Here is a 25,392-nt window from a genome sequence, read left to right as displayed (position 1 = left end):
CAATCCCTCTCCTGGGCATACACACCGAGGAAACCAGAACTGAAAGAGATACGTGTACCCCAATGTTCATTGCAGCACTGTTTATAATAGCCAGGACATGGAAGCAACCTAGATGCCCATCAGCAGATGAATGCATAAGAATGCTGTGGTACATATACACAATGGGATATTACTCAGCCATTAAAAAGAATTCATTTGAATCAGTTCTAATGAGGTGGATGAAACTGGAGCTCATCATTCAGAGTGAAGTAAGCCAGAAAGAAAAACACCAATACAGTATACTAACACATATGTATGGAATGTAGAAAGATGGTAATGATAACCCTATATGCAAGACAGAAAAAGAGACACAGATGTATAGAACAGACTTTTGGACCCTGTGGGGAAGGCGAGGGTGGGATGATCTGAGAGAATAACATTGAAACGTGTATATTATCAGTTGTGAAACAGATCGCTAGTCCAGGTTTGATGCATGAGACCTGTGCTCAGGGCTGGTGCACTAGGATGACCCAGAGTGATGGGATGGGGAGGGAGATGAGAGGGGGGTTCAGGATGGGGAACACATGTAAATCCATGGCTGATTCATATCAATGTATGGCAAGAACCACTGCAATGTTGTGGAGTGATTGGTCTCCAACTAGTATAGATAAATGAAAAAAAGAAAAGAAAAAAAAAAAAAAAACACTTCTGTTGCCCAAAAGACTTTCTTCGGGAATGTAGAGGGTTGACCTTTGTTGCCATAAAGCTAAATTCCAATCCACTCTTTTCATTTCGATTCAAGATATTCACCAGATGTTAACCAAAGGTATCTCTGACCTTTAAGATATTGAGTAATCTTTACTCTTTTTTTTTATTGCTAATCATAATGTTTTACATTGAACATGTATCATACTTAACTGGGGAAAATGCCAATAAAACTACTTTTATTTGGAGAAAATGGTGGCCCACATAGAGCCCACAGTTCTGAATCTAGGTCAAAATCTCAAGAAGCTGATATCAGAATTTTCTCATAGTTTCCCTGGGGACCCTCACCAAGGAGCTGGTGCTTAGCATGAGGCTGGAATGGTAAACAGGGCTCATTCAGGTAGAACAATGGTTGTCAGGGGGGTGTCACCTGAGAGCCTGGCCAACTTTGTCTTACCTCATAGCTTGCGTAACCTTGCCCATCACAACCCCCTAAACATTATAGTTTCTTCTTCTTGACTTTAGGGAAAGTCCTGAACTCTTAAGAGGTATGGGACTGAGTGCCTGTGCACCCAGAAAAAAGTCTGAGATGGAACTACAGCTGCAGTCAAGGTGAGGATGTTCATGTGTTGTGGCTGAAACAAATTTGTGTATGTAAATTTCATAGTGTCTCCCCTGAAGCCTTCAGGGAATGGAAGCCTCAGAATGGAAGTCTTAGAAGGGGTGATTATCTCTTAGATCTCTGACTTGATCCCATTCATAGCTTATCTCAGATCATTAATAAGTGCCTATGTTAGTCAGGGTTCTCCAGAAAAGCAAAACTAATAGGATAAATATAGAAAGATAGAGAATGTAAAAGATTTATTAAGAGGGATTGGCTCATGTCCTGTGATTCCTCAGAGGCTTAGAGGCTAAGACTCACAATTTCCTGTCTACAACTAGAAGGCCAGGAAAGCTGGCGATGTGGTTCTAGCAAAACATGAAGGCCCAAGAACAAGGGGAATCTAAATCCAAAGGAATGAGAGTTAAAATTGTCATGTCTGAGAGCAGAAGAAAATGTATCTCCCAGCTTAAGCAGAGAGCAGATCAACATAAACATTATGGGAGCTCCAGAAGGAAGAGAAGGAGAGAAAGAGGCAGAAAGAATATCTGAAGAATAATGGCTTAAGTCTTCCCAGATTTGATGAATTTAAACATCCAAAATGCTCAACAAACTCCAAGTAAGATGAACTCAAAAAGACCCACACTGAGACATATTATAATCAAACTTTCAAAAGTCAGAAAGAAAGAGAATCTTGAAAGCAGCAAGAGGGGAGTGAATTATTACACACAAGTGATCCTCAATAAGATTAGCAACAGATCTCTCATCAAAAGTTTTGGAGGTAGCAAGACAATGTGCTAATATATTCAAAGTACTAAAAGAAAAAAACCCTGTCATCCAATAATCCATTATCCAACAAAACTGTCCTTCAGAAATGAGGGAGAAATTAAAACACTACAAGGTAAAAGCTGAAGGAGTTTTTGCCTCTAGACCTTCCCTGCAAACAATGCTCAAGGGAGTCCTCTAAAGTACAATGAAAGGATACTAGACAGTAACTCAGATGTGTGGAGAAAGAAGGATTTTCAGTAAAGGTAAATATATGGACAATTATAAAAGCTAATATCATTTTAACAATGATTTGTAACTGCAGTTTTTTAAAAACATGGTTTAACAGACATATTTAAAGAAAAACTGTTAGTGTAAAAGGCTAACATTACTTTAAATTTTGGTTTGTGACTGCAAACATATTCTACACAATTTAAGAGATTAATGCACTTAAAGGCATTATTAATGTATGTTTTCAGGTACACAATATATTAGGTGTAATTTTATGATATCAGCAACAGAAAGGGGGTAGGAATGGAGTTGTAAAGAAGCAGAGTTTTGTATGTTATTACAGTTCAGCCTGTACAAATTCAACTTAAATGTTTTAACTTTTAAATGTTAAATGGTAGCTACAAAGAAAATAGCTAGACACAAGAGGAAATGATAAGATAACTGAAATGTGTCACTATTTAAAAAATCAACTAAATGAAAAAGTGGACATAGTACAGGAAATGAGGAACAAAAAAGCTATAAGGCATTTAGAAAACACATAATAAGAAAGGCAGCAGTATCTCCTTATGAGTAACTACTTTATTTATTTTTTGTTTACAACATGGTTTACTAAATATTTTATTTTATTATTTTTTTCCCATTTATTTTTATTAGTTGGAGGCTAATTACTTTACAATATTGCAGTGGTTTTTGCCATACATTGACATGAATCAGCCATGGATTTACACGTGTTCCCTATCCTGAACCCCCCTCCCACCTCCCTCCCCATCCCATCCCTCTGGGTCTTCCCAGTGCACCAGCCCTGATCAGTTGTCTCATGCATCCAACCTGGACTGGTGATCTGTTTCACCCTTGATAGTATACTTGTTTCAATGCTGTTCTCTCAGAACATCCCACCCTTGCCTTCTCCCACAGAGTCCCAAAGTCTGTTCTGTACATCTGTGTCTCTTTTTCTGTTTTGCATATAGGGTTATTGAGTAATTACTTTAGATGTAAATAGATTGGACCCTCTGATCAAAAGACAGATACTGGTAGGATGGATAATAAATATGCTCCAACTATGTGCTGTCTCATAGTTGGAGACTCATTTTAGATAGAAAGATAAAAAGAGGTTGTAAGTAAAAGGATGGAAAAAGATATTCCATTCAAACAGACAACAAAAGAGAATAAGGGTAGCTATATGGAGAAGGCAATGGCACCCCACTCCAGTACTCTTGCCTGGAAAATCCCATGGACAGAGGAGCCTGGTAGGCTGCAGTCCATGGGGTCGCGAAGAGTTGGACATGACTGAGCGACTTCACTTTCACTTTTCACTTTTATGCGTTGGAGAAGGAAATGGCAATGCACTCCAGTGTTATTGCCTGGAGAATCCCAGGGATGGGGCCGCACAGAGTCGGACACGACTGAAGTGACTTAACAGTATACTAATATCTAATATATTAATATTGGGCTTCCCTAGTGGCTCAGTTAGTAAAGAATCCGCCTGCAAAGTGGGAGACCTGGGTGCCATCTCTGGGTTGGGAAAATCCCCTGGGGAAGGGAAAGGCTATCCACTCCAGTATTCTGGCCTAGAATATTCCAGAATTCTGGCCTAGAGATTTTGTAGCCCATGGGGTTGCGAAGAGTCAGACACGACTGAGCGACTTGCACACTAATATCATACACTTTCACAGTAATATCAGACAAAATAGACTTTTTCTTTTTAAAAATTTTTAATTAGAGGATAATTGCTTTACAATATTGTGTTAGTTTCTGCTATACATCAACATGAATCAGCCATAGGTATACATATGTCTCCTCTCTCTTGAACCTCCCCTTCACCTCATTCCCTGGCTCTAAGTTGTCACAGAGCACCAGGTCTGAGTTCCCTGCATCACACAGCAAATTCACTTTGACTATCTATACATATGTTTCAATGTTTTTCAGTGTTACTCTTTTAATTCATCCTCTCTCTCATTCTCCCACTGTGTCCACAAATATGTTCTCACTTCTGTGTCTCCACTGCTGCGCTCTACAAACATGTTCATCAGTCCTATCCATCTACATTTCATATATATGTGCAAATGCATGACATTTGTTTTTCTCTTTCTTACTTCAGCCTTTATAATAGGCTCTAGGTTCATCGGCCTCGTTAGAACTGACTCAAATGTGTTGTATATATGTTCCATAACTTCTTTATCCATTCATCAGTCAATGGACATCTAGGTTGCTTCCATGTCCCAGCTATTGTAAATTGTGCTGCAATGAACATTCTAGTACATGTGTCTTTTTCAATTATAGATTTCTCAAGGTACATGTTTGGTATTGGGATTGTTGGGTTATTTGGTAGTTTTATTCCTAGTTTTTAAAGTAATCTCCATACTGCTCTCCATAGTGGCTGTACCAGTTTACATTCCCATCAACTGTGCAAGAGGATTCCCTTTCTACACACACTCTTCAGCATTTATTTGTAGATTTCTTTCATGATGGCCAATTTTTTCATGATGGGTATGAGGTGACACCTAATTGTACTTTAGATTTGCATTTCTCTAATAATGAGTGAAGTCAAGCATTGTTTCATGTGTTTATTAGCCAACTGTATGTCTTCTTTGGAGAAATGTCCCTTTAGGTTTTCTGCCCACTTTTTGATTGGGTTGTTTGTTTTTCTGGTATTGAGATGCTTATATATTTTGGAGATTTAATTCTTTGCCAGTTGTTTGCATTGCTATTATTTTCTTCCACTTTGAGGATTGTCTTTTCACTTTGTTTATAATTTCCTTTACTGTGCAAAAGCTTTTAAGTTTAATTACCTACTTGTTTATTTTTGTTTCTATTGCCATTATTCTAGGACGTGGGTCACAGAGGATCTTGCTGTGGTTTAGGTTAAGAGATGTGCTTCCCATGATTTTTCCTCTCAGTTCAGTTCAGTCGCTCAGTCGTGTCCAACTCTTTGCGACCCCATGGACTGCAGCACGCCAGGCCTCCCTGTCCATCATCAACTCCCAGAGTTTACTCAAACTCATGTCCATTGAGTGAGTGATGTCATCCAACCATCTCATCCTCTGTTGTCCCCTTCTCCTCCCTCCTTCAATCTTTCTCAGCATCAAGGTCTTTTCCAATGAGTCAGTTCTTTGCATCAGGTGGCAAAGTGTTGGAGTTTCAGTTTTAACATCAGTCCTTCAAATGAATATTCAAGACTGATTTCCTTTAGGATGGACTGGATGGATCTCCTTGCAGTCCAAGGGACTCTCAAGAGTCTTCTCCAACACCACAGTCCAAAAGCATCAATTCTTCAGTGCTCAACTTTCTTTATAGTCCAACTCCCACATCCATACATGACTACTGGAAAAACCATAGCCTTTACTAGACAGACTTTTGTTGGCAAAGTAACATCTCTGCTTTTTAATATGCTGTCTAGGTTGGTTATAACTTTCCTTCCAAGGAGTAAGCATCTCTTAATTTTAATGGCTGCAATCACCATCTGCAGTGATGTGGAGTCCAAAACAATAATGTCTTTCACTCTTTCCACTGTTTCTCCATCTATTGGCCATGAAGTGATGGGAGTGGATGCCATGATCTTAGTTTTCTGAATGTTGAGCTTTAAGCCGACTTTTTCACTCTCCTCTTTCACTTTCATCAAGAGACTCTTTAGTTCCTCTTCACTTTCTGCCATAAGGGTGGTGTCATCTGCATATCTGAGGTTATTGATATATCTCCCAGCAATCTTGATTCCAGCTTGTGCTTCATCCAGCCCAGTGTTTCTCATGGTGTACTCTGCATATAAGTTAAATAAGCAGGGTGGTAATAAACAGCCTTGGCGTACTCCTTTTCCTATTTGGAACCAGTCTGTTGTTCCATGTCCAGTTCTAACTGTTGCTTCCTGACCTGCATACAGGTTTCTCAAGAGGCAGGTCAGGTGCTCTGGTATTCCCATCTCTTTCAGAATTTTCCACAGTTTGTTGTGATCCACACAGTCAAAGGCTTTGGCATAGTCAATAAAGCAGAAATAGATGTTTTTCTGGAGCTCCCTTGCTTTTTCGATGATGCAGTGGAAGTTGGCAATTTGATCTCTGGTTCCTTTGCCTTTTATAAATCCAGCTTGAACATCTGAAAGTTCATGGTTCATGTATTGCTGAAGCCTGGCTTGGAGAATTTTGAGCATTACTTTACTAGCATGTGAGATGAGTGCAATTGTGTGGTAGTTTGAGCATTCTTTGGCATTGCCTTTCTTAGGGATTGTAATGAAAACTGGCCTTTTCCAGTCCTGTGGCCACTGCTGAGTTTTCCAAGTTTTCTGGCATATTGAGTGCAGCACTTACACAGCATCATCTTTAGGATTTGAAATAGCTTAACTGGAATTCCATCACCTCCACTAGCTTTGTTCATAGTGATGCTTCCTCAGGCCCATTTGACTTCACGTTCCAGGATGTCTGGCTCTAGATGAGTGATCACACCATCATGATTATCTTGGTCATGAAGATCTTTTTTGTATAGTTCTTCTGTGTACTCTTGCCACCTCTTCTTAATGTCTTCTGTTTCTTTTAAGTCCATACCATTTTTGTCCTTTACTGTGCCCTCCATTGCATGAAATGTTCCCTTGGTATCTCTAATTTGCTTGAAGAGATCTCTACTCTTTTCCACTATATTGTTTTCCTCTATTTCTTTGCACTGATTGCTGAGGAAGGTTTTTTTTTTTTTTAATCTCTCCTTGCTATTCTTTGGAACTTTGCATTCAAATGGGTATATCTTTCCTTTTCTCCTTTGCCTTTCACTTCTCTTCTTTTCAAAAGCTATTTGTAAGGCCTCCTCAGACAGCCATTTTCCTTTTTTGCATTTCTATTTCTTGGGGATGGTCTTGCTCCCTGTCTCCTGCACAATGTCATGAGCCTCTATCCATAGTTCTTCAGGCACTTTATGAGATCTAGTCCCTTAAATCTATTTCTCACTTCCACTGTATAATTGTTAAGGGTTTGATTTAGGTCATATGTGAATGGTCTAGTGGTTTTCCCTACTTTCTTCAATTTCAGTCTGAATTTGACAACAAGGAGTTCATGATCTGAGCCACAGTCAGCTCCTAGTCTTGTTTTTGCTGACTGTATAGAGCTTCTCCATCTTGCAAAGAATATAACCAATCTGATATTGGTGCTGACCATCTGGTGATGTCCATGTGTAGAGTCTTCTCTTGTGTTGTTGGAAGAGGGTGTTTGCTATGACCAGTGCGTTCTCTTGGCAAAACTCTATTAGCCTTTGCCCTGCTTCTTTCTGTACTCCAAAGCCAAATTTGCCTGTTACTCCAGGTGTTTCTTGATTTCCTACTTTTGCATTCCAGCCCCCTACAATGAATTGGATGCAATCTCAAAAATGACAGAATGATCTCTCTTCATTTCCAAGGCAAGCCAGTCAATATCATGGTAATCCAAGTCTATGCCCCGACGAGTAATGCTGAAGAAGCTGAAGTTGAACAGTTCTATGAAGACCTACAAGACCTTCTAGAACTAACACTCAAAAAAGATGTCCTTTTCATTATAGGGGACTGGAATTCAAAAGTAGGAAGTCAACAAATTCCTGGAGTAACAGGCAAGTTTGGCCTTGGAGTACAGAATGAAGCAGGACAAAGGCTAATAGAGAGTTTTGCAAAGAGAACGTTTTTTTTCTCCAGGAGTTGTTTAGTTTCTGGCCTTACATTTAAGCCTTTAATCCATTTTGACTTTATATTTGTGTATAGTCGTAAGAAGTGTTCTAGTTTTGTTCTTTTACATGTGCCTGTCCAGTATTCCCAGCACCACTTATTGAAGAATCTGTCTTTTCTCCATTTTTGCCTTCTTTGTCAAAGATAAGGTGCTCATAGGTGCATGGGTTTACCTCTAGGCTTTCTATCTTGTTCCACAGGTCTAAATTTTTGTTTATGTGCCAGTACCATTCTTTCTTGATGACTGCAGCTTTGTAGTACTGTCTGACCTCAGGAAGGTTGGTTCCTCCAGTTCTGTTTTTCTTTCTCAAGATTTGCTCTGGCTATTTGGGGTCGTTTGTATTTCCATACAAATTGTGAAATATTTTGCTCTAGTTCTGCAAAACAAACAAACAAAATAACACCACTAGTAGTTTAATAGGGACTGCATTGAATCTGTACATTGCTTTGAGTAGTATAGTCTTTTTCACAATATTGATTCTTCCAATCCAAGAACCATGATATATCTCTCCATCTGTTTGTGTCATCTTTGATTTCTTTCATCAGTGTCTTCTAGTTTTCTGCAGTCTTTTGTCTCTTTACACATGTTTGTTCCTAGGTATTTTATAATTTTTTTGTTTCAGTGGCAAATGGGATTGTTTCCTTAATTTCTTTTTCTGATTTTTCATTGTTAGCTTATAGGGATGTTAGGAATTTCTGCATATTAATTTTATATCCTGTGAATTTACTATATACATTGATCAGCTCTATTAATTTTCTGGTGGCATCTTTAGGGCTTTCTATCACGTCATCTGCAATTAATGAGAGTTTTCTTCTTTTCCAATCTGGATCTCTCTTATTTCTTTTCCCTCCCTAGGACTTTCAAAATTATCTTGAAAAATAGTGGTGAGAGTGAGCAACCTTTTCTTATTCCTGATCTTAGAGGAAATACTTTCATATTTGAGACTAATGTTTCTGTGTATTTGTTATAAATGGACTTTATTAGGTTGAGGATCTGTCCTATGCCTACTTTCTGGAAAGTTTTTTTTTTTTTTTTATCATAAATAGGTGTTGAATTTTGTCAAAAGATTTCTCTGCATCTATTGAGATGATCATGTGGTTTTTATCTTTCAATTTGTTAATATGACTTATCACATTGATTGATTTGCATATGTTGAAAAACCCTAGCAGCCCCGGGATAAAGACACCTAGATCATGATGTATTGTTCTTTTAATGTGTTGTTGGATTCTGTTTGCTAATATTTTCTTGAGGATTTTTGCATTTATGTTCATCAGTGATAGTAGCCTCGAATTTGGGGGAACATTTTTGTCTGCTTTTGGTATCAGGGTGAAGGTGGCCTCATAGAAAGAATTTGGTAGAATTCATACTTGAAGCCATTTGGCTCTTTTGTTTGTTGGAAAAATTTTTATTACAGTTTTGATTTCTGTGCTTGTGATTCTGTGCTTATGTTCATATTTTCTATTTCTTTCTGATCCAGTTTTTGAAGGTTATATTTTTCTAAGAATTTATCTATTTCTTCAAGGTTGTCCATTTTGTTGGCATATAGTTGCTTATCGTAGTCTCATGATCCTTTGTACTTCTGCATTGCCTGTTGTAAGTTCTCCTTTTTCATTTTTAATTTTATTGATTTGAGTCCCCTCCTTATATGTCTCAATGAGTCTGGCTAATGATATGTCAGTTTTGTATATCATCTCAGGAACCAGCTTTTATTTTTATTGATCTTTGATATTGTCCATTGCTTTTTCATTTATTTCTTCTTTGATCCTTGTGATTTCTTTCCTTCTGCTAACTGTGGGTTTTTTGGTTCTTTATTTCTAGTTGCTTTTGGTGTAAGGTTAAGTCATTTATTCGATGTTTTTGTTGTTTCTTGTGGTAGGTTTGTATTGTTACAAACTTCTCTCAGCACTGCTTTTACTGCATGCCATATGTTTTGAGTTCTCATGTTTTCATTGTCATTTACTTCTTCCTTTTTGATTTCTTCAGTGATCTGTTGGTTATTCAGAAGACGTTATTTAGCCTCCATGTGTTTGTGTTTTTTATAGATTTTTTTTCTGTAGTTGATATCTGATTTTATAGCGTTGTGATCAGAAAAGATCCTTGAAATGAATGATTTCTTTTTTTTTTTTTTAATTTTCAAGGCTTGATTTGTTACCCAAGATGTGATTCTCCTAGAGAGTGTTCCATGTGCACTTGAGAAAAAAGTGAAATCTACTGTTATGTACGAAATGGCCTATAGATATCAATTAGGTCCAACTGGTCCAATGTATCATTTAAAGCTTGCATTTTCTTATTAATTTTCTGCCTAAATGTTCTGTCCATTGGTGTAAGAGGGGTATTAAAGTCTCCCACTATTATTGTGTTATGGTCAATTTCCCCTTTAGTAGTTGTTAGCATTTGCCTTATGTATTGAAGTTCTCCAATTTTGAGTACATGTACGTTTATAATTGTTACATCTTCTTCTTGGATTGAATCCTTGATCATTATGTACTGTCATTCCTTGTCTCCTGTAATTTTTTTTTTTAATTTTTATTAGTTGGAAGCAAATTACTTTACAATATTGTAGTGGATTTTTCCTGTAATGGTTTCTATTTTAATATCTATTTTATCTGCTGTGAATGTTGTTACTCCCATTTTCTTTTGATTTCTGTTTGCTTGGAATATTTTTTCCCAGCCCTTCAGTTTTAGTTTGTATGTGTCTCTAGGCCTGAGGTGGGTCTCTTGTAGACAATATAGATAGGACTTTTGTTCTTGTACCCATTCAGGCAATCTATGTCGTTTCGTTGGAGCATTTAGTCCATTTACATTCAAGGTAATTTTTTTTCCATTTATTTTTATTAGTTGAAGGCTAATTGCTTTACAATATTGTAGTGGTTTTTGCCATACATTGACATGAGTCAGCCATGGGTTTACATGTGTACTCCATCCTGATTCCCCCTCCTGCCTCCCTCTACATCCCATCCTCTGGGTCTTCCCAGTTCAGCCCTGAGCACCCGTCTCAAGCATCCAACCTGGGCTGGTGATCTGTTTCACCCTTGATAGTATATTTGTTAAAATGCTATTCTCTCTGAATATCCCACCCTCACCGTCTACCACAGAATCTAAAAGTCTGTTCTGTACAGCTGTGTCGCTTTTTCTGATTTGCATATAAGGTTATCGTTACTATCTTTTAAAATGCCATATATATGTGTTAGAATACTGTATTGGTCTTTATCTTTCTGGCTTACTTCACTCTGTATAATGGGCTCCAGTTTCATCCATCTCATTAGAACTGATTCAAATGAATACTTTTTATGGCTGAGTAATATTCCATAGAGTATATGTACCAGAGTTTCCTTATCCATTCTATGCTGATGGGCATCTAGGTTGCTTCCATGTCCTGGCTATTATAAACAGTGCTGGAATGAACATTGAGGTGCACGTGTCTCTCAGTTCTGGTTACCTCGGTGTGAATGCCCAGGAGAGGGATTGCTGGGTCATATGGCAGTTCTATTTCCAGGTTTTAAGGAATCTCCACACTGGTCTCCATGGTGGCTGTATTAGTTTGCATTCCCACCAATGGTGTAAGAGGGTTCCCTTTTCTCCACAGCCTCTCCAGCATTTATTGCTTGTAGGTTTTTGGATAGCAGTCATTCTGACTGGTGTGTAATGGTACCTTAATGAGGTTTTGATTTGCATTTCTCTAATAATGAGTGATGTTGAGCATTTTTCATGTGTGTGTTAGCCATCTGTATGTCTTCTTTGAAGAAATGTCTGTTTAGTCCTTTGGCCCATTTTTTCACTGGGTCATTTATTTTTCTGGAATTGAGCTGCAGGAGTTGCTTGTATATTTGTGAGATTAATCCTTTGTCTGTTTCTTAATTTGCTATTATTTTCTCCCATTCTGAGGGCTGTCTTTTCACCTTGCTTATAGTCTCCTTTGTTGTGCAAAAGCTTTTAAGTTTCATTAGGTCCCATTGGTTTATTTTTGCTTTTATTTCCAATATTCTGGGAGGTGGGTCATAGAGGATCTTGCTGTGATTTATGTCGGAGAGTGTTTTGCCTATGTTCTCCTCTAGGAGTTTTATAGTTTCTGGTCTTACATTTAGATCTTTAATCCATTTTGAGTTTATTTCTGTGTATGGTGTCAGAAGGTGTTCTAGTTTCATTTAGAGAAGAGCTAACACCTATCTTACTCAAACTCTTCCAGAAAATTGCAGATGAAGGTAAACTTCCAAACTCATTCTATGAGGCCACCATCACCCTAATTCCAAAACCAGACAAAGATGCCACAAAAAAAAGAAAACTACAAGGCCAATATCACTGATGAACATAGATGCAAAAATCCTTAACAAAATTCTAGCAAACAGAATCCAACAACATACTAAAGATCATACATCATGACCAAGTGGGCTTTATCCCCGGAATGCAAGGATTCTTTAATATCCACAAATCAATCAATGTAACACACCACATTAACAAATTGAAAGATAAAAGCCATATGATTATCTCAATAGATGCAGAAAAAGCCTTTGACGAAATTCAACATCCATTTATGATAAAAACTCTCCAGAAAGCACGAATAGAAGAGACACACCTCAACATAATAAAAGCTATATATGACAAACCCACAGCAAACATTACCCTCAATGGTGAAAAATTGAAAGCATTTCCCCTAAAATGAGGAACAAGACAAGGGTGCCCACTCTCACCACTACAATTCAACATAGTGTTGGAAGTTTTGGCCACAGCAATCAGAGCAGAAAAAGAAATAAAAGGAATCCAGATAGGAAAAGAAGAAGTAAAACTCTCACTGTTTGCAGATGACATGATCCTCTACATAGAAAACCCTGAAGACTCTACCAGAAAATTACTAGAGCTAATCAATGAATATAGTAAAGTTGCAGGATATAAAATTAACACACAGAAATCCCTTGCATTCCTATACACTAACAATGAGAAAACAGAAAGACAAGTTAAGGAAACAATATCATTCACCATTGCAACAAAAAGAATAGAATACTTAGGAGTATCTACCTAAAGAAACAAAAGACCTATACATAGAAAACTATAAAACACTGATGAAAGAAATCACAGAGGACACAAACAGATGGAGAAATATACCGTGTTCATGGAATGGAAGAATCAATATTGTGAAAATGACTATACTACCCAAAGCAATCTATAGATCCAATGCAATCCCTAGCAAACTACCAACGGTATTCTTCACAGAACTAGAACAAATAATTTCACAATTTGTATGGAAATACAAAAAACCTCGAATAGCCAAAGCAATCTTGAGACAGAAGAATGGAACTGGAGGAATCAACCTGCCTGACTTCAGACTCTACTACAACGCCACAGTCATCAAGACGGTATGGTACTGGCACAAAGACAGAAATATAGATCAATGGAACAGAATAGAAAGCCCAGAGATAGATCCACAAACCTATGGACACCTTATCTTCGACAAAGGAGGCAAGAATATCCAATGGAAAAAGACAACCTCTTTAACAAGTGGTGCTGGGAAAACTGGTCAACCACTTGCAAAAGAATGAAACTAGAACACTTTCTAACACCATACACAGAAATAAACTCAAAATGGATTAAAGATCTAAATGTAAGACCAGAAACTATAAAACTCCTAGAGGAAAACATAGGCAAAACACTCTCCGACATAAATCACAGCAAGATCCTCTATGACCCACCTCCCAGAATATTGGAAATAAAAGCAAAAATAAACCAATGGGACCTAATGAAACTTAAAAGCTTTAGCACAACAAAGGAGACTATAAGCAAGGTGAAAAGACAGCCCTCAGAATGGGAGAAAATAATAGCAAATTAAGAAACAGACAAAGGATTAATCTCACAAATATACAAGCAACTCCTGCAGCTCAATTCCAGAAAAATAAATGACCCCATCAAAAAATGGGCCAAAGATCTAAACAGGCATTTCTCCAAAGAAGACATACAGATAGCTGACAAACACATGAAAAGATGCTCAACATCACTCATTATTAGAGAAATGCAAATCAAAACCTCAATGAGGTACCATTACACACCAGTCAGAATGGCTGCTATCCAAAAGTCTACAAGCAATAAATGCTGGGGAGGGTGTGGAGAAAAGGGAACCCTCTTACACTGTCGGTGGGAATGCAAACTAGTACAGCCACTATGGAGAACAGTGTGGAGATTCTTTAAAAAACTGGAAATAGAACTACCATATGATGCAGCAATCCCACTCCTTGGCATACACACTGAGGAAACCAGATCTGAAAGAGACACGTGTACTCCAATATTCATCACAGCACTGTTTATAATAGCCAGGACATGGAAGCAACCTAAATGCCCATCAGCAGACGAATGGATAAGAACGCTGTGGTACATATACACAATGGAATATTACTCAGCCATTAAAAGAATACATTTGAATCAGTTCTAGTGAGATGGATAAAACTGGGGCCCATTATACAGCATGAAGTAAGCCAGAAAGATAAACACCAATACGGTATACTAACACATGTATATGGAATTTAGAAAAATGGTAACGATAACCCTATATGCAAGACAGAAAAAGAGTTACAGATGTATAGAACAGACTTTTGGTCTCTATGGGAGAAGGCGAGGGTGTGATGATCTGAGAGAACAGCATTGAAACATGTATATTTTCAATTGTGAAACAGATCGCCAGTCCAGGTTGGATGCATGAGACAAGTGCTCGGGGCTGGTCCACTGGGATGACACAGAGGGATGGGATGGGGAGGGAGTTGGGAGGGGGATTCAGGATGGGAAACACTTGTAAATCCATGGCTGACTCATGTCAATATATGGAAATACCTCTACAATGTTGTAAAGTAATTATCCTCCAACTAATAAAAATAATTGGGAAAAAAATAAATAAATAAATTCTAACCACTAAAAATAAATAAATAAATAAATAAAGTGCTACACTCAATATGCCAGCCAATTTGGAATACTCAGCACTGGAAAAGGTCAGTTTTCTTTCCAATCCCAAAGAAAGGCAATGCCAAAGAATGCTCAAACTATAGTACAACTGTGCTCATTTCACATGTGAACAAGGTAATGCTCAAAATTCTTCAAGCTAGGCTTCAACGGTGTGGGAACTGATAACTTCCAGGTGCACAAGCTGGGTTTAGAAAAGACAGAGGAGCCAGAGATCAAATTACCAACATCAGTTGGATCATAGAAAACTAAGAGAATTCCAAAAACACATCTACTTCAGTATTCACTATGCTAAAGCATTTGACTGTGTGGATCACGACAAACTGTGGAAAATTTTTAAAGTGATGGGAATACCATACCACCTTACCTGCCTCCTGAGAAAACTGTATGCAGGACAAGAAACAACAGTTAGAACTGGAAATGGAACAAGGGGCTGGTTGAAAATTGGGAAAGGCTGTATACTGTCAGTCTGCTTATTTGACTTATATGCAGAGCACATCATGAGAATTGATGGGCTAGAAGACTCACAAGCTGGAATCAAGATTGCCAGGAGAAACATGAACAGCCTCATATATGCAGATGAAACCATTATAATGGCACGGCAAATAGATGGGAGAAAAGTGGAAATAGTGACACATTTTATTTTCTTGGGCTCCAAAATCACTGTGGACAGTGACTGCAGCCAGCAAATTAAGATGCTTACATCTTGGAAGAAAAGAAGTGACAAACATAGACAGCATATTAAAAAAAAGAGACAGCACTTTCCTGACAAAGGTCAAAGCTGTGGTTTTTCCAGTAGTCATGTACAGATGTGAGACTTGGACCATAAAGAAGGCTGAGTGCCAAAAAAATTGATGCTTTCAAATTGTGGTGTTGGAAAAGACTCTTGAGAGTCTCCTGGACAGCAAGGAGATCAAATCAATAAACTCTAAAGGAAATCAACCCTAAATATTTATTGGAAGGACTGATACTAAAGCCGAAACTCCAATACTTTGGCCACCTGATGTGAAGAGCTGACTCACTGGAAAAGACCCTGATGCTGGGAAAGACTGAGGGCCAGAGGAGAAGGGGATGACAGAGGCTCTGATGGTTGGATGGCATCACTTATTCAGTGGACATGAGTTTGAGCAAACTCCAGGAGATAGTGAAGGACAGGGAAGCCTGGCTCACTGCAGTCCATGGGGTCACAGAGTCAGACACAACTTAGTGCCTGAAGAGCAACAACATGGATCCCTAGAAAGAGTAAAGCTGTTTAGGCTCCCAGAAAAGTGTGAGCAATAACCTGCACTTGCTCACAGCCTGGTGGCAGCTGCCACCTCTGGGGTTGGGACTGCAGCGGCCTCATTTAGTCCACTGCCTCAGGCACCTTTCCTGGCTTTGTCAGTGGCTAGTGGCTTAGGTTTCCCCTCTTGGATCATAAACTGCAGTCACATCTAATTCTACTGCTGATGCTCCTACCAGTTTTGCCTGTTTTGGCTGCCACCATACCAGGACACAGCCATTTTCTGCAAATGTGTGGAGTTAGAGTGAACTAGGGTCAATGATGGGGTTTTCCTGGTAGCTCAGACGGTAAAGTGTCTGCCTGCAACACAATCTTGCATCTCTGGGATGCCCAGTCTTTCTCTCAACTCCCTCTGCTGTATCATGCTAGCCCCCTCAGTGTAGTCTCATGGCAGAAAAGCTCAGGCCACTCTCTGGATCTGACACCTGAGTCTGAGCCTCTGCACCTGCCCCCACTCTCTGCTGTGAATGTGGGGTGTTAGCCACTTCTAGGCTGAGGATGGCTATTTGGCAATGATCTCTGTGATGAATTCTCTCCGTTTTGTCTTTTGAGCACCCACTGTGGGGCTCCCCTCCGAGGTTCCAAAGCTCCCTCCTGTCCCCACCAATGAGAGTGTGCAGAAAATTTTCCTCCTTCAAGACTCCCTCCTTGGGTTGCAGGTGCTTGTCCTAAAATCCCTTGTCTCTTTTCTTTATGTTTATCTTTTGCCCTACCTAGTTCTAAGAAGATTGACTTGCTTTTTTGGAAGTCTATGGTCTTCTGTGTTCAGAAGGTGTACTGTAGGAGTTGTTCCATATGAATTTTGATGTATTTGTGGGGAAGATGCCCTTGCCATCTTATTTCTCCACCATCTTGGAATTTCTCAAAAGATAGTTTTTAAATAAAAAGTAAGATTATCTCATGCATCCCACCTGGGCTGGTGGGGGAGGGGGGGATCGGGATGGGGAATACGTGTAAATCTATGGCTGATTCATATCAATGTATGACAAAACCCACTGAAATGTTGTGAAGTAATTAGCCTCCAACTAATAAAAATAAATAAATAAACAAAAATAAACATTAAAAAAAGTAAGATTATGAGATATAGATAATGACATTATATATTTATAAGTATTCAACACAGCAAGATGATACAATTATAAATATTTATGCACACAATAATATCATCAAAACATATGAAGCAAAGCCTGACAGAATTGAAGGGAGAAATAGAGAGTTCTATAATAATAACTGAAGACTCCAATATCCCACCCAAAATAATGGGTAGAGCCACCAGACAGCACGTAAGTAACTAGAAGATTTATAGTTGTTAGGCATTCAGTCGAGTCTGACTCTTTGTGACCCCATGGACTATAGCCTACCAGGCTCCTCTGTCCATGGAATTTCCCAGACAAAAATACTGGAGTGGGTTGCCATTTCCTTAGAAATCAACTAGATCCAACAAACACTCATAGAGCACTCTACTCAACAACAACAGAATACCCATTTTGCAGGGTAGACCATATATTAGGCCACAAAAGAAGTCTCAGTACAATTAAAAAAGATAGATATCATACAATATATCTTTGATCAAAATGGGATAAAGTTATGTTAGTACAAAAAGAAAACTGGAAATTTCACAAAAGTGGAAATTAAGTAGCACATTTTTAAACAATGAAAGACAAAATCACAAGGGAAATTAGAAAATGCTTTAAAAATGAATAAAAATAGCAATGCAAAATACCAAAACTTGTGAAAGTATATAAAGTATATAGCTATAAGTTGTTTTTTATTTTAGTCACTAAGTTGTGTCTGACACTTTTGCAACCCCATGGAGCCTACCAGACTCCTCTGCCCATGGGATTTCCCAGGCAAAAATAGTGGAGTATTTTCTTCTCCATGGGATCTTCCCAACTGAGGGATCAAACCCATGTCTCCTGCATTGCAGGTGGTTTCTTTACCACTGAGACACCTGGGAAGCCCATAGCTATAAATACTACCCTAAAAAGGAGAAAAATCTCAAATCAGCAAGCGGACTTTAAGACTTAAAGAACTAGAAAAACCTAGAACAAACTAAACCTAAAGACAGCAGAAAGGAGATTCCTTAAAAAGCTGGAAATAAAACTACAGTGCGTGTTAAGTCACTTCAGTCATGTCTGACTCTTTGTGACCTTATGTATTGTAAACCACCAGGATCCTCTGCCCATGAGATTCTCCAGGCAAGAGTACTGGAGTGGGTTGCCATGGAGGCTCCAGAGGATCTTCCTGATCCATGGATCAAACCTAAATCTCTTAGGTCTCCAGCACTGGCTGGTGGATTCTTTACCACAAGCACCACCAGTGAAGCCATATGATCCAACAATCCCACTGCTGGGCATATACCCTGAGAAAATCAGAGTTAAAAAAGACACATGTACTCCAATGTTCATTCCAGCATTATTTACAATAGCTAGGACATGGAAGCAAACTAGATGTTCATCAGCAGATGAATGGATAAGGAAGTTGTTGTACACACACACAACAGAATATTACTCAGCTATTAAAAGAAAGGCATTTGAGTCGGTTCTAATGAGGTGGATGAACCTAGAGCCTATTATACAGAATAAAGTAGGTCAGAAAGCGAAAGACAAATATTGTATATCAATGTATATGTTTGGAATCTAAAAAGATGGTTCTGATGATTCTATGTGAAGGACACATAAAGAAACATATTGATGTATGGCAAAGCCATCACAATATTGTAAAGTGATTGTCCTCCAATTAAAATAAATAAATTTTAAAAAGAAAAATACAAAAAAAAGGGACTCATTTACCCCAGTGTTCATTGCAACACTATTTATAATACCCAGAACATGAAAGCAACCTAGATATCCATTGACAGATGAATGGAGAAAGAAGTTGTGATACATATATAGAGTGGAATACTACTCATAAAAAGGAATGAATTTGCGTCAGTTGAACTGAGGTGGATGAACCTATAGCGTTTTATACAGAGTGAAGTAAGTCAGAAAGAGAAAAACAAATATCATATATTAACACACACATATATACAGAATCTAGAAAAACGGTATTGATGAGCCTGTCTACAGGTCAGAAATAGAGACGGAGCTATAGAGAATGGACTTGTGGACAGGGTTGGGGAAGGAAAGTGTGGGGCGAGTTGAGAGAGCAGCACTGAAATATATACACGACCACGTGTGAAATGGGCTTCCCAGGTGCTTCAGCGGTAAATGATCCACCTACCAGTGCAAGAGATCCAGGTTTGATCCCTGGGTCACGAAGATCCCCTGGAGGAGGAAACGGCAACCCACTCTAGTATTTTTGCCTGGAAATTCCATGGACAGAGGAACCTGAGGGGATACAGTCCATAGGGTCACAAAGAGTCAGACGACTGAGCACACACACACTCACACACACACGTGTGTAAAAAACAAAACAAAACTCCAACCCAGTTGATACAATTATCCTCAACAATATACACACAGAATTCAGCAACATATTAAAAAGATTATGAATCATGACCAAGTGGAATTTTTTTTCTTGGATTTTAACTATCATCAACATAGATAAAAAGGTCAACATAATATATGACATCAACAGAAAATGGAAACAACCCACATGATTATTTCAATTGTTGTAGAAAGAACATTTAACAAAATTCAACATACTTTCATGATAAAAACACTCAACAAGCTATGAAGAGAAAGAAATTACCTCAACAAAATAAAAGTCACATATGAAAACCTCACAGCAAACATCATACTCAATGGTGAAAGACTGAGAGCTCTTCTTCCCAGATAAGGAACAAGGCAAGGATGTCTGCCTTCACCACTTCTGTTCAACATAGTAGTCAGAAGTTTAAGCAAAAGCAAATAGGCAAGGAATGAAATAAAAGGCATCCAACTTGGAAAGGAATAAGTAAAATTTTCTCTATTTACATATGATACAGTCTTATATGTAGAAAATCCTAAATATTACATATATACAAAAATCTGTTAGGATGAATAAATGGATTAAGTGAAGGAGCAGGATACAAAGTCAACACAGAAGTATCAGTTGGATTTTTACACATGAACAATGAAGAATAACATTGAGAAGAATAAAATAGTTAGGGATTATTAACCAAGCAGGTGAAAGTCTTATACAATAAAAATCACAAAACATTGCTGAAAGAAATTTGAATACATAAATAATAGAAATCCATTCCTTGTTTATACATTTGAAAAAAGACACTGACATTGTTAAGATGTCAATACTGCCCAAAGTGACCTACAGACTCAATGCAACTCCTATCAAAATTTCAATGACATTTCTTCTTTTTGCAGAAAAAGAAAAATCCAACCTAAATTTCATATGAAATATCAGAGAACCCCAATAGTCAAAAGAATCTTGAAAAAGAACAAAACTACAAGACTCAGAGTTGCTAATTTTAAAGCTTACTACAAAACTACAGTTAAGAATACAGAGCAATATTTACATAAAGACAGCATAGACTAGAACCGAGTACCCAGAAACAAACCTCTGTGTGTGTGCGTGTGTGTGTGTGTGTGTTTGTGTATAAAATGGCTTTTTGCAAGAGTGCCAAGATAATCCAATGGGAGAAAGAACAGTCTTCTCAACAAATGATGCTGGGAAAACCACATACCCACATGAAAAAGAAAAAAGTTGTCCCTTTCCCTTTGTCTATTCACTACACCATATACAAAAAATTCAAATGTATCAAGGACCTAAATGTGACATCTAAAACAGTATAACTCTCAGAATAAAACATAGGATAAAACCTCACAAAATATTAATAGAATTTGGCAGCAATTTCGTGAATATGATGGTTGAATATTGCTATGATTTCCTGGATGTGATACTACAGGCACAGGAAATGAAATAAAAAATGACAGATTGGACTTCATGAAAATTAAAACATTTTGTACATCAAAAAACACTATTAATGGATTAGAAAGTAAACCCACAGAATAAGAAAAAATATTTTCAAATTATATATCTGATAAGGTATTAATATCCTGAATATATAGAGAACTTAACTCCTAAAACTCAACAACCAGAAAACAAACAACCTGATTCAGAAATGGGTAGAGGACATGAATAACATTTATGCAAAAAAAGATATACAAATGGCCAGTAAACATATGAAAAGATGCTCAACATCACACTAATCATTAGGGAAATGGAAATCAAAACTACAGTGAGATAATGTCTTACATCCATTAAGATGGCTACTATTAAAAAAATGAAAGCAAGTTTTAGTAAGAATGTGCAATAATTGGAACCCTTGTGCATTGTTGGTGAAAATGAAAAATGGTACAGACACTGTGGAAAGCAGTATGACAATTCAAGAAAAAAATTGTTAAACATAGAATTGTTATGTGATTCAGAAAATCCATCTCTGGTATATACACGAATTTAAAGTAGGATCTCAAAGAGATGTTTGTACACCCAATAGCAACATTACTTATTCAGTGGCTGAAAAACAAAAGCAGGGGAAACTTCCAACATAGTGGACGACTAAGATGGGGAGATCACTTCCCTCCCCATAAATACATCAAATTCATCAGATCCTACAGAACACATTCTCAATGTTGGCAGAAGACCCTAAACTTCCAAAAAGGCAAGCCAATCTCCTTAGAATGAAGTAAGGCAAAAGATGAGGAAAAAAGCAAAGAGAGAGAGAGAAAGGATTTCAGGATGGAGACCTTTGCCCCAGGGAGGGAGTCGTGAAGGAGGAAAAGTTTCCTCACACTCATGGGTGGGGACAGGAGGGAGCTTCAGAACTTCAGAGGGGAATGCAATAGTGGGTACTCAGAAGGCAAAATGGGGAGAATTCATCACAGAGATCTTTGCCAAATAGCATTTCCCAGCTGAGAAGCAGCTCACACACCTGAGCCCACAGCAGAGTGTGAGTGTGGGGTGCTAGGGTCAGGCTTGGGTGTCAGAAGCCAGGGAGAAGGCCAGGGTTGGCTGCTATGAGGATACTCTGAGGGGGCTAATACAACACAACTGAGGGAGTCTAGGGAAAAGTCTGGGCATCCCAGAGTGACAAGAGATCACTGTTGCCCACACACTGTAACTCTACACATTCAAAGGCTGTGGCTGTGTGCCTTGGCAGTAGTGGCCAAAACCAGCAGAACCAGTAGGAGCGCCAGCAGCAGAATTAGATGCCACTGCAGTTTAAGATCCCAGAAGGGGAAACATAAGCCACTAGCCACTGACAAAGCCAGGGAAAGAGCTTGAGGCAGTGGACAAAAGTAAGGCTGCTGTGATCCTGACCCCAGAGGCGGCAGCTGCCACCAGGCTGTGAGCAGGCACAGGTTACAGCCCACATACTGTTGGGAGCCTAAGCAGTTTGACTTTTCCCAGGGGCCCACAAACTGAGGCCAATTCCTCTGGGAGAATGTACACACCATCTGGTAGGTTTCTACCACTGTAGGCATTCCCCAGTGCATCCTAATTGTGGCTGCCATACCCCTCTCTTTTCCCAATCCAAGTGAGCAAGTGAGCTCCGATAAGCCTTGGCCTTGCCCCCTGTTGCCTGGGCAGGGAACAGACACCAGAGATCAACCTACAAACAGAGCCAGGGCCCAAACCAAAGCAGAATACCAAGGGCTGTGTGATGGAAGAATAGAAAGCGAAATAACTCCTGCAGCCACAGGTGCAGTGGATTAAATCCCCACAGTTAGCCTGAGACTGTAGACTTTAGGGGTAACTATGTGGTTTGGGAGCAAGTATAAGATGGTGTGGGACTCCCTGGGTGGCTCAATCTGTAAAGAATCTGCCTGCAATGCAGGAGACCCAAGTTTCACCGCTGGGTTAGGAAGATTCCCTGGAGGAGAGAATGGTAACCCACTCCAGTATTCTTGCCTGGAGAATTCCACGGAGAGAGGAGCCTACCATGGACAGAGGAGCCTAGTAGGTTAAGTCCATGGGGTCACAAGGGCCAGACACGACTTAGCTATTAAACCACCACAATTAGCTGGCATAAGGCCAGGTCTGAGACTGAGCTGACCCTCCACTGCCTACAAAAGGTCCAGAGATGTCCCTAGAAATATTAGAGGGCTTTGTGAGTATGCAGATTGACTGAAGCACACTGTGTGGAGTAGAAAATAGAGGAACCATGAGGACATTCCTCTTACTACCACTCTATATAAAATTTTCTGTTTTTTCTTTCTTTTTTTTCTTTTTCATATTGTTTTTATTCTTTTTATATTAATCCTTTAATTTTTATTTTTCATAATTGAGTTTATCCTTTTTAAACATCTTGTTCTTAAATAAATTCATTTTATTTTATTTGCCTATTTTCCCAGGACCCTTTCTTGCAATTTTTTCTCATGGTTTTGATTTTGTATTCCCGCAAGGCTGATTCTCAGTGTTCATTTTCTCTTATGACTTTGTTTATTGGCTTGAATGTCCTCCTGTTTTTTTTAGTATTATTATTTTAAATTTATTTATTTAGTTTAATTATAAGGTAATTACAATATTGTGATGGTTTTTGCCATATATCAACAAGAATTACCTATAGGTATACATGTGTCCCATCCATCCTGAACCACCCTCCCATCTCCCTCCTACCCTATCCCTCCAGGTTGTCATAGAGCAGCAGCTTTGAGTGCCTTGCATCATACATCAAACTCATACTGGTTATCTGTTTTACATATGGTAATATTCATGTTTCAATGTTATTCACTCAAATCATCCCACCCTCTTCTTCTCCTACTGAGTCCAAAAGCCTGTTCTTTACATCTGTGTCTCCTTTGCTACTCTGCACATAGGATTGCAAGTACCATCTTTCTAGATTCTGTATATATACATTAATATATGATATTTGTCTTTCTCTTTCTGACTTACTTCACTCTGTACAATAAGCTCTAGGTCCATGCACCTCATTAGAACTGACTCAAATGCATTGCTTTTTATAGCTGAGTAATATTCCATGTGTCTGTGTACCACAGCTTCCTTAGCCATTCATCTGCTGATGGACATCTAGGTTGTTTCCATGTTCTTGCTATTGTAAATAGTGCTGCGATGAATATTGGGGTGCATGTGTATTTTTTAGTTCTGATTTCTTCAGGGTATATGCCCAGTAGTGGGCTTGCTGAATCCTAAGGTAGTTTTATTCCTAGTTTTTTTTTTAAGGGATCTACATTCTGTTCTCCATAGTGGTTTGTATAGTTTGCACTCCCACCAACAGTGTAAGAATGTGTGCTTTCCTCCACACCCTCTCCAACATTTATTTTTTGTAGACTTCTTGATGATGGCCATTCTGGCCAGTGTGAGATGATACCTTATTGTTGTTTTGATTTGCATTTCTCTAATAATGAGTGATGTTGAGCATTTTTTCATGTGTTCACTAGCCATCTGTATGTCTTCTTTCAAGAAATGTCTGTTTAGGTCCTTCACCCATTTTTTGATTAGATTGTTTGTTTTTCTGATATTGAGCTGCATAAGCTATTTGTATATTTTGGAAATTAATTTTTTGACAGTTGTTTCTTTTGCTATTATTTTCTCCTATTCTGAGGGCTGTCTTGTAACATTGCTTATAGTTTCCTTCATTGTGCAGAAGCTTTTAAGCTTAATTAGGTCCCATTTATTTATTTTTGTTTTTATTTCCATTACTCTGGGAGGTGGGTCGTTAGAGGATCTTGCTGTGATTTGTGTCAGAGAGTGTCCTCCTTTTTATAGTTTCTGATCTTGCATTTAGGTCTTTAAACAATTTTTATTTTATTTTTGTGTATGATGTTAGAAAGTGTTCTAATTTTATTCTTTTGCACGTGGTTGACCAGTTTTCCCAGGACCACTTGTTGAAGAGACTGTCCTTTCTTCATTGTACACTTTTGCCTCCTTTGTCAAAGATAAGTTGTACATAGGTGCATGGGTTTATCTCTGGGCTATCTGTTTTGTTCCTTTGATCTATATTTCTGTCTTTGTGTCAATACCATACTGTCTTGATGACTGTAGTTTTGCAGTATAGTGTAAGTGGATAAGGAAGTTGTGGTACGTATACACAATGGAATATTACTCAGCTATAAAGAGGAATGCATTTGGGTAAGTTCTAATGAGGTAGATGAAACTGGAGCCTATTTTACAGAGTGAAGTGATAGCTTATGGTGAACGGTGTCAGATTCATGATCTCCAAAGAAGATTTAGCTTTGGGACCAGGGACCAGGCTTGATCACTCAAGAGCTTTTGTGTAGCAGAGTTTTATTAAAGTATGAAAAGGGACAGAGAAAGCT

The 25,392-nt window shown here is 38.4% G+C and overlaps 1 protein-coding gene across 1 annotated transcript in view; it reads left to right on the top strand.

Annotated features, from left to right (window-relative positions):
• Positions 1–1,185: 1,185 nt before the first annotated feature.
• LOC122437378 (alpha-1,6-mannosyl-glycoprotein 4-beta-N-acetylglucosaminyltransferase-like) overlaps positions 1,186–25,392 on the top strand; it is a 53,429-nt gene continuing 29,222 nt past the window's right edge. Inside the window, exon 1 of the mRNA XM_043462259.1 lies at positions 1,186–1,296. The gene's annotated coding sequence lies outside the window, so the exon portion shown is untranslated. The remainder of the gene's footprint in view (positions 1,297–25,392) is intronic.

This window comes from Cervus canadensis, chromosome 2 (assembly GCF_019320065.1).
Source record: "Cervus canadensis isolate Bull #8, Minnesota chromosome 2, ASM1932006v1, whole genome shotgun sequence".
NCBI lineage: Eukaryota > Metazoa > Chordata > Mammalia > Artiodactyla > Cervidae > Cervus > Cervus canadensis.
Note: the sequence above shows the minus strand (reverse complement) of the source record. Positions and strands in the feature narration are given on the sequence as shown.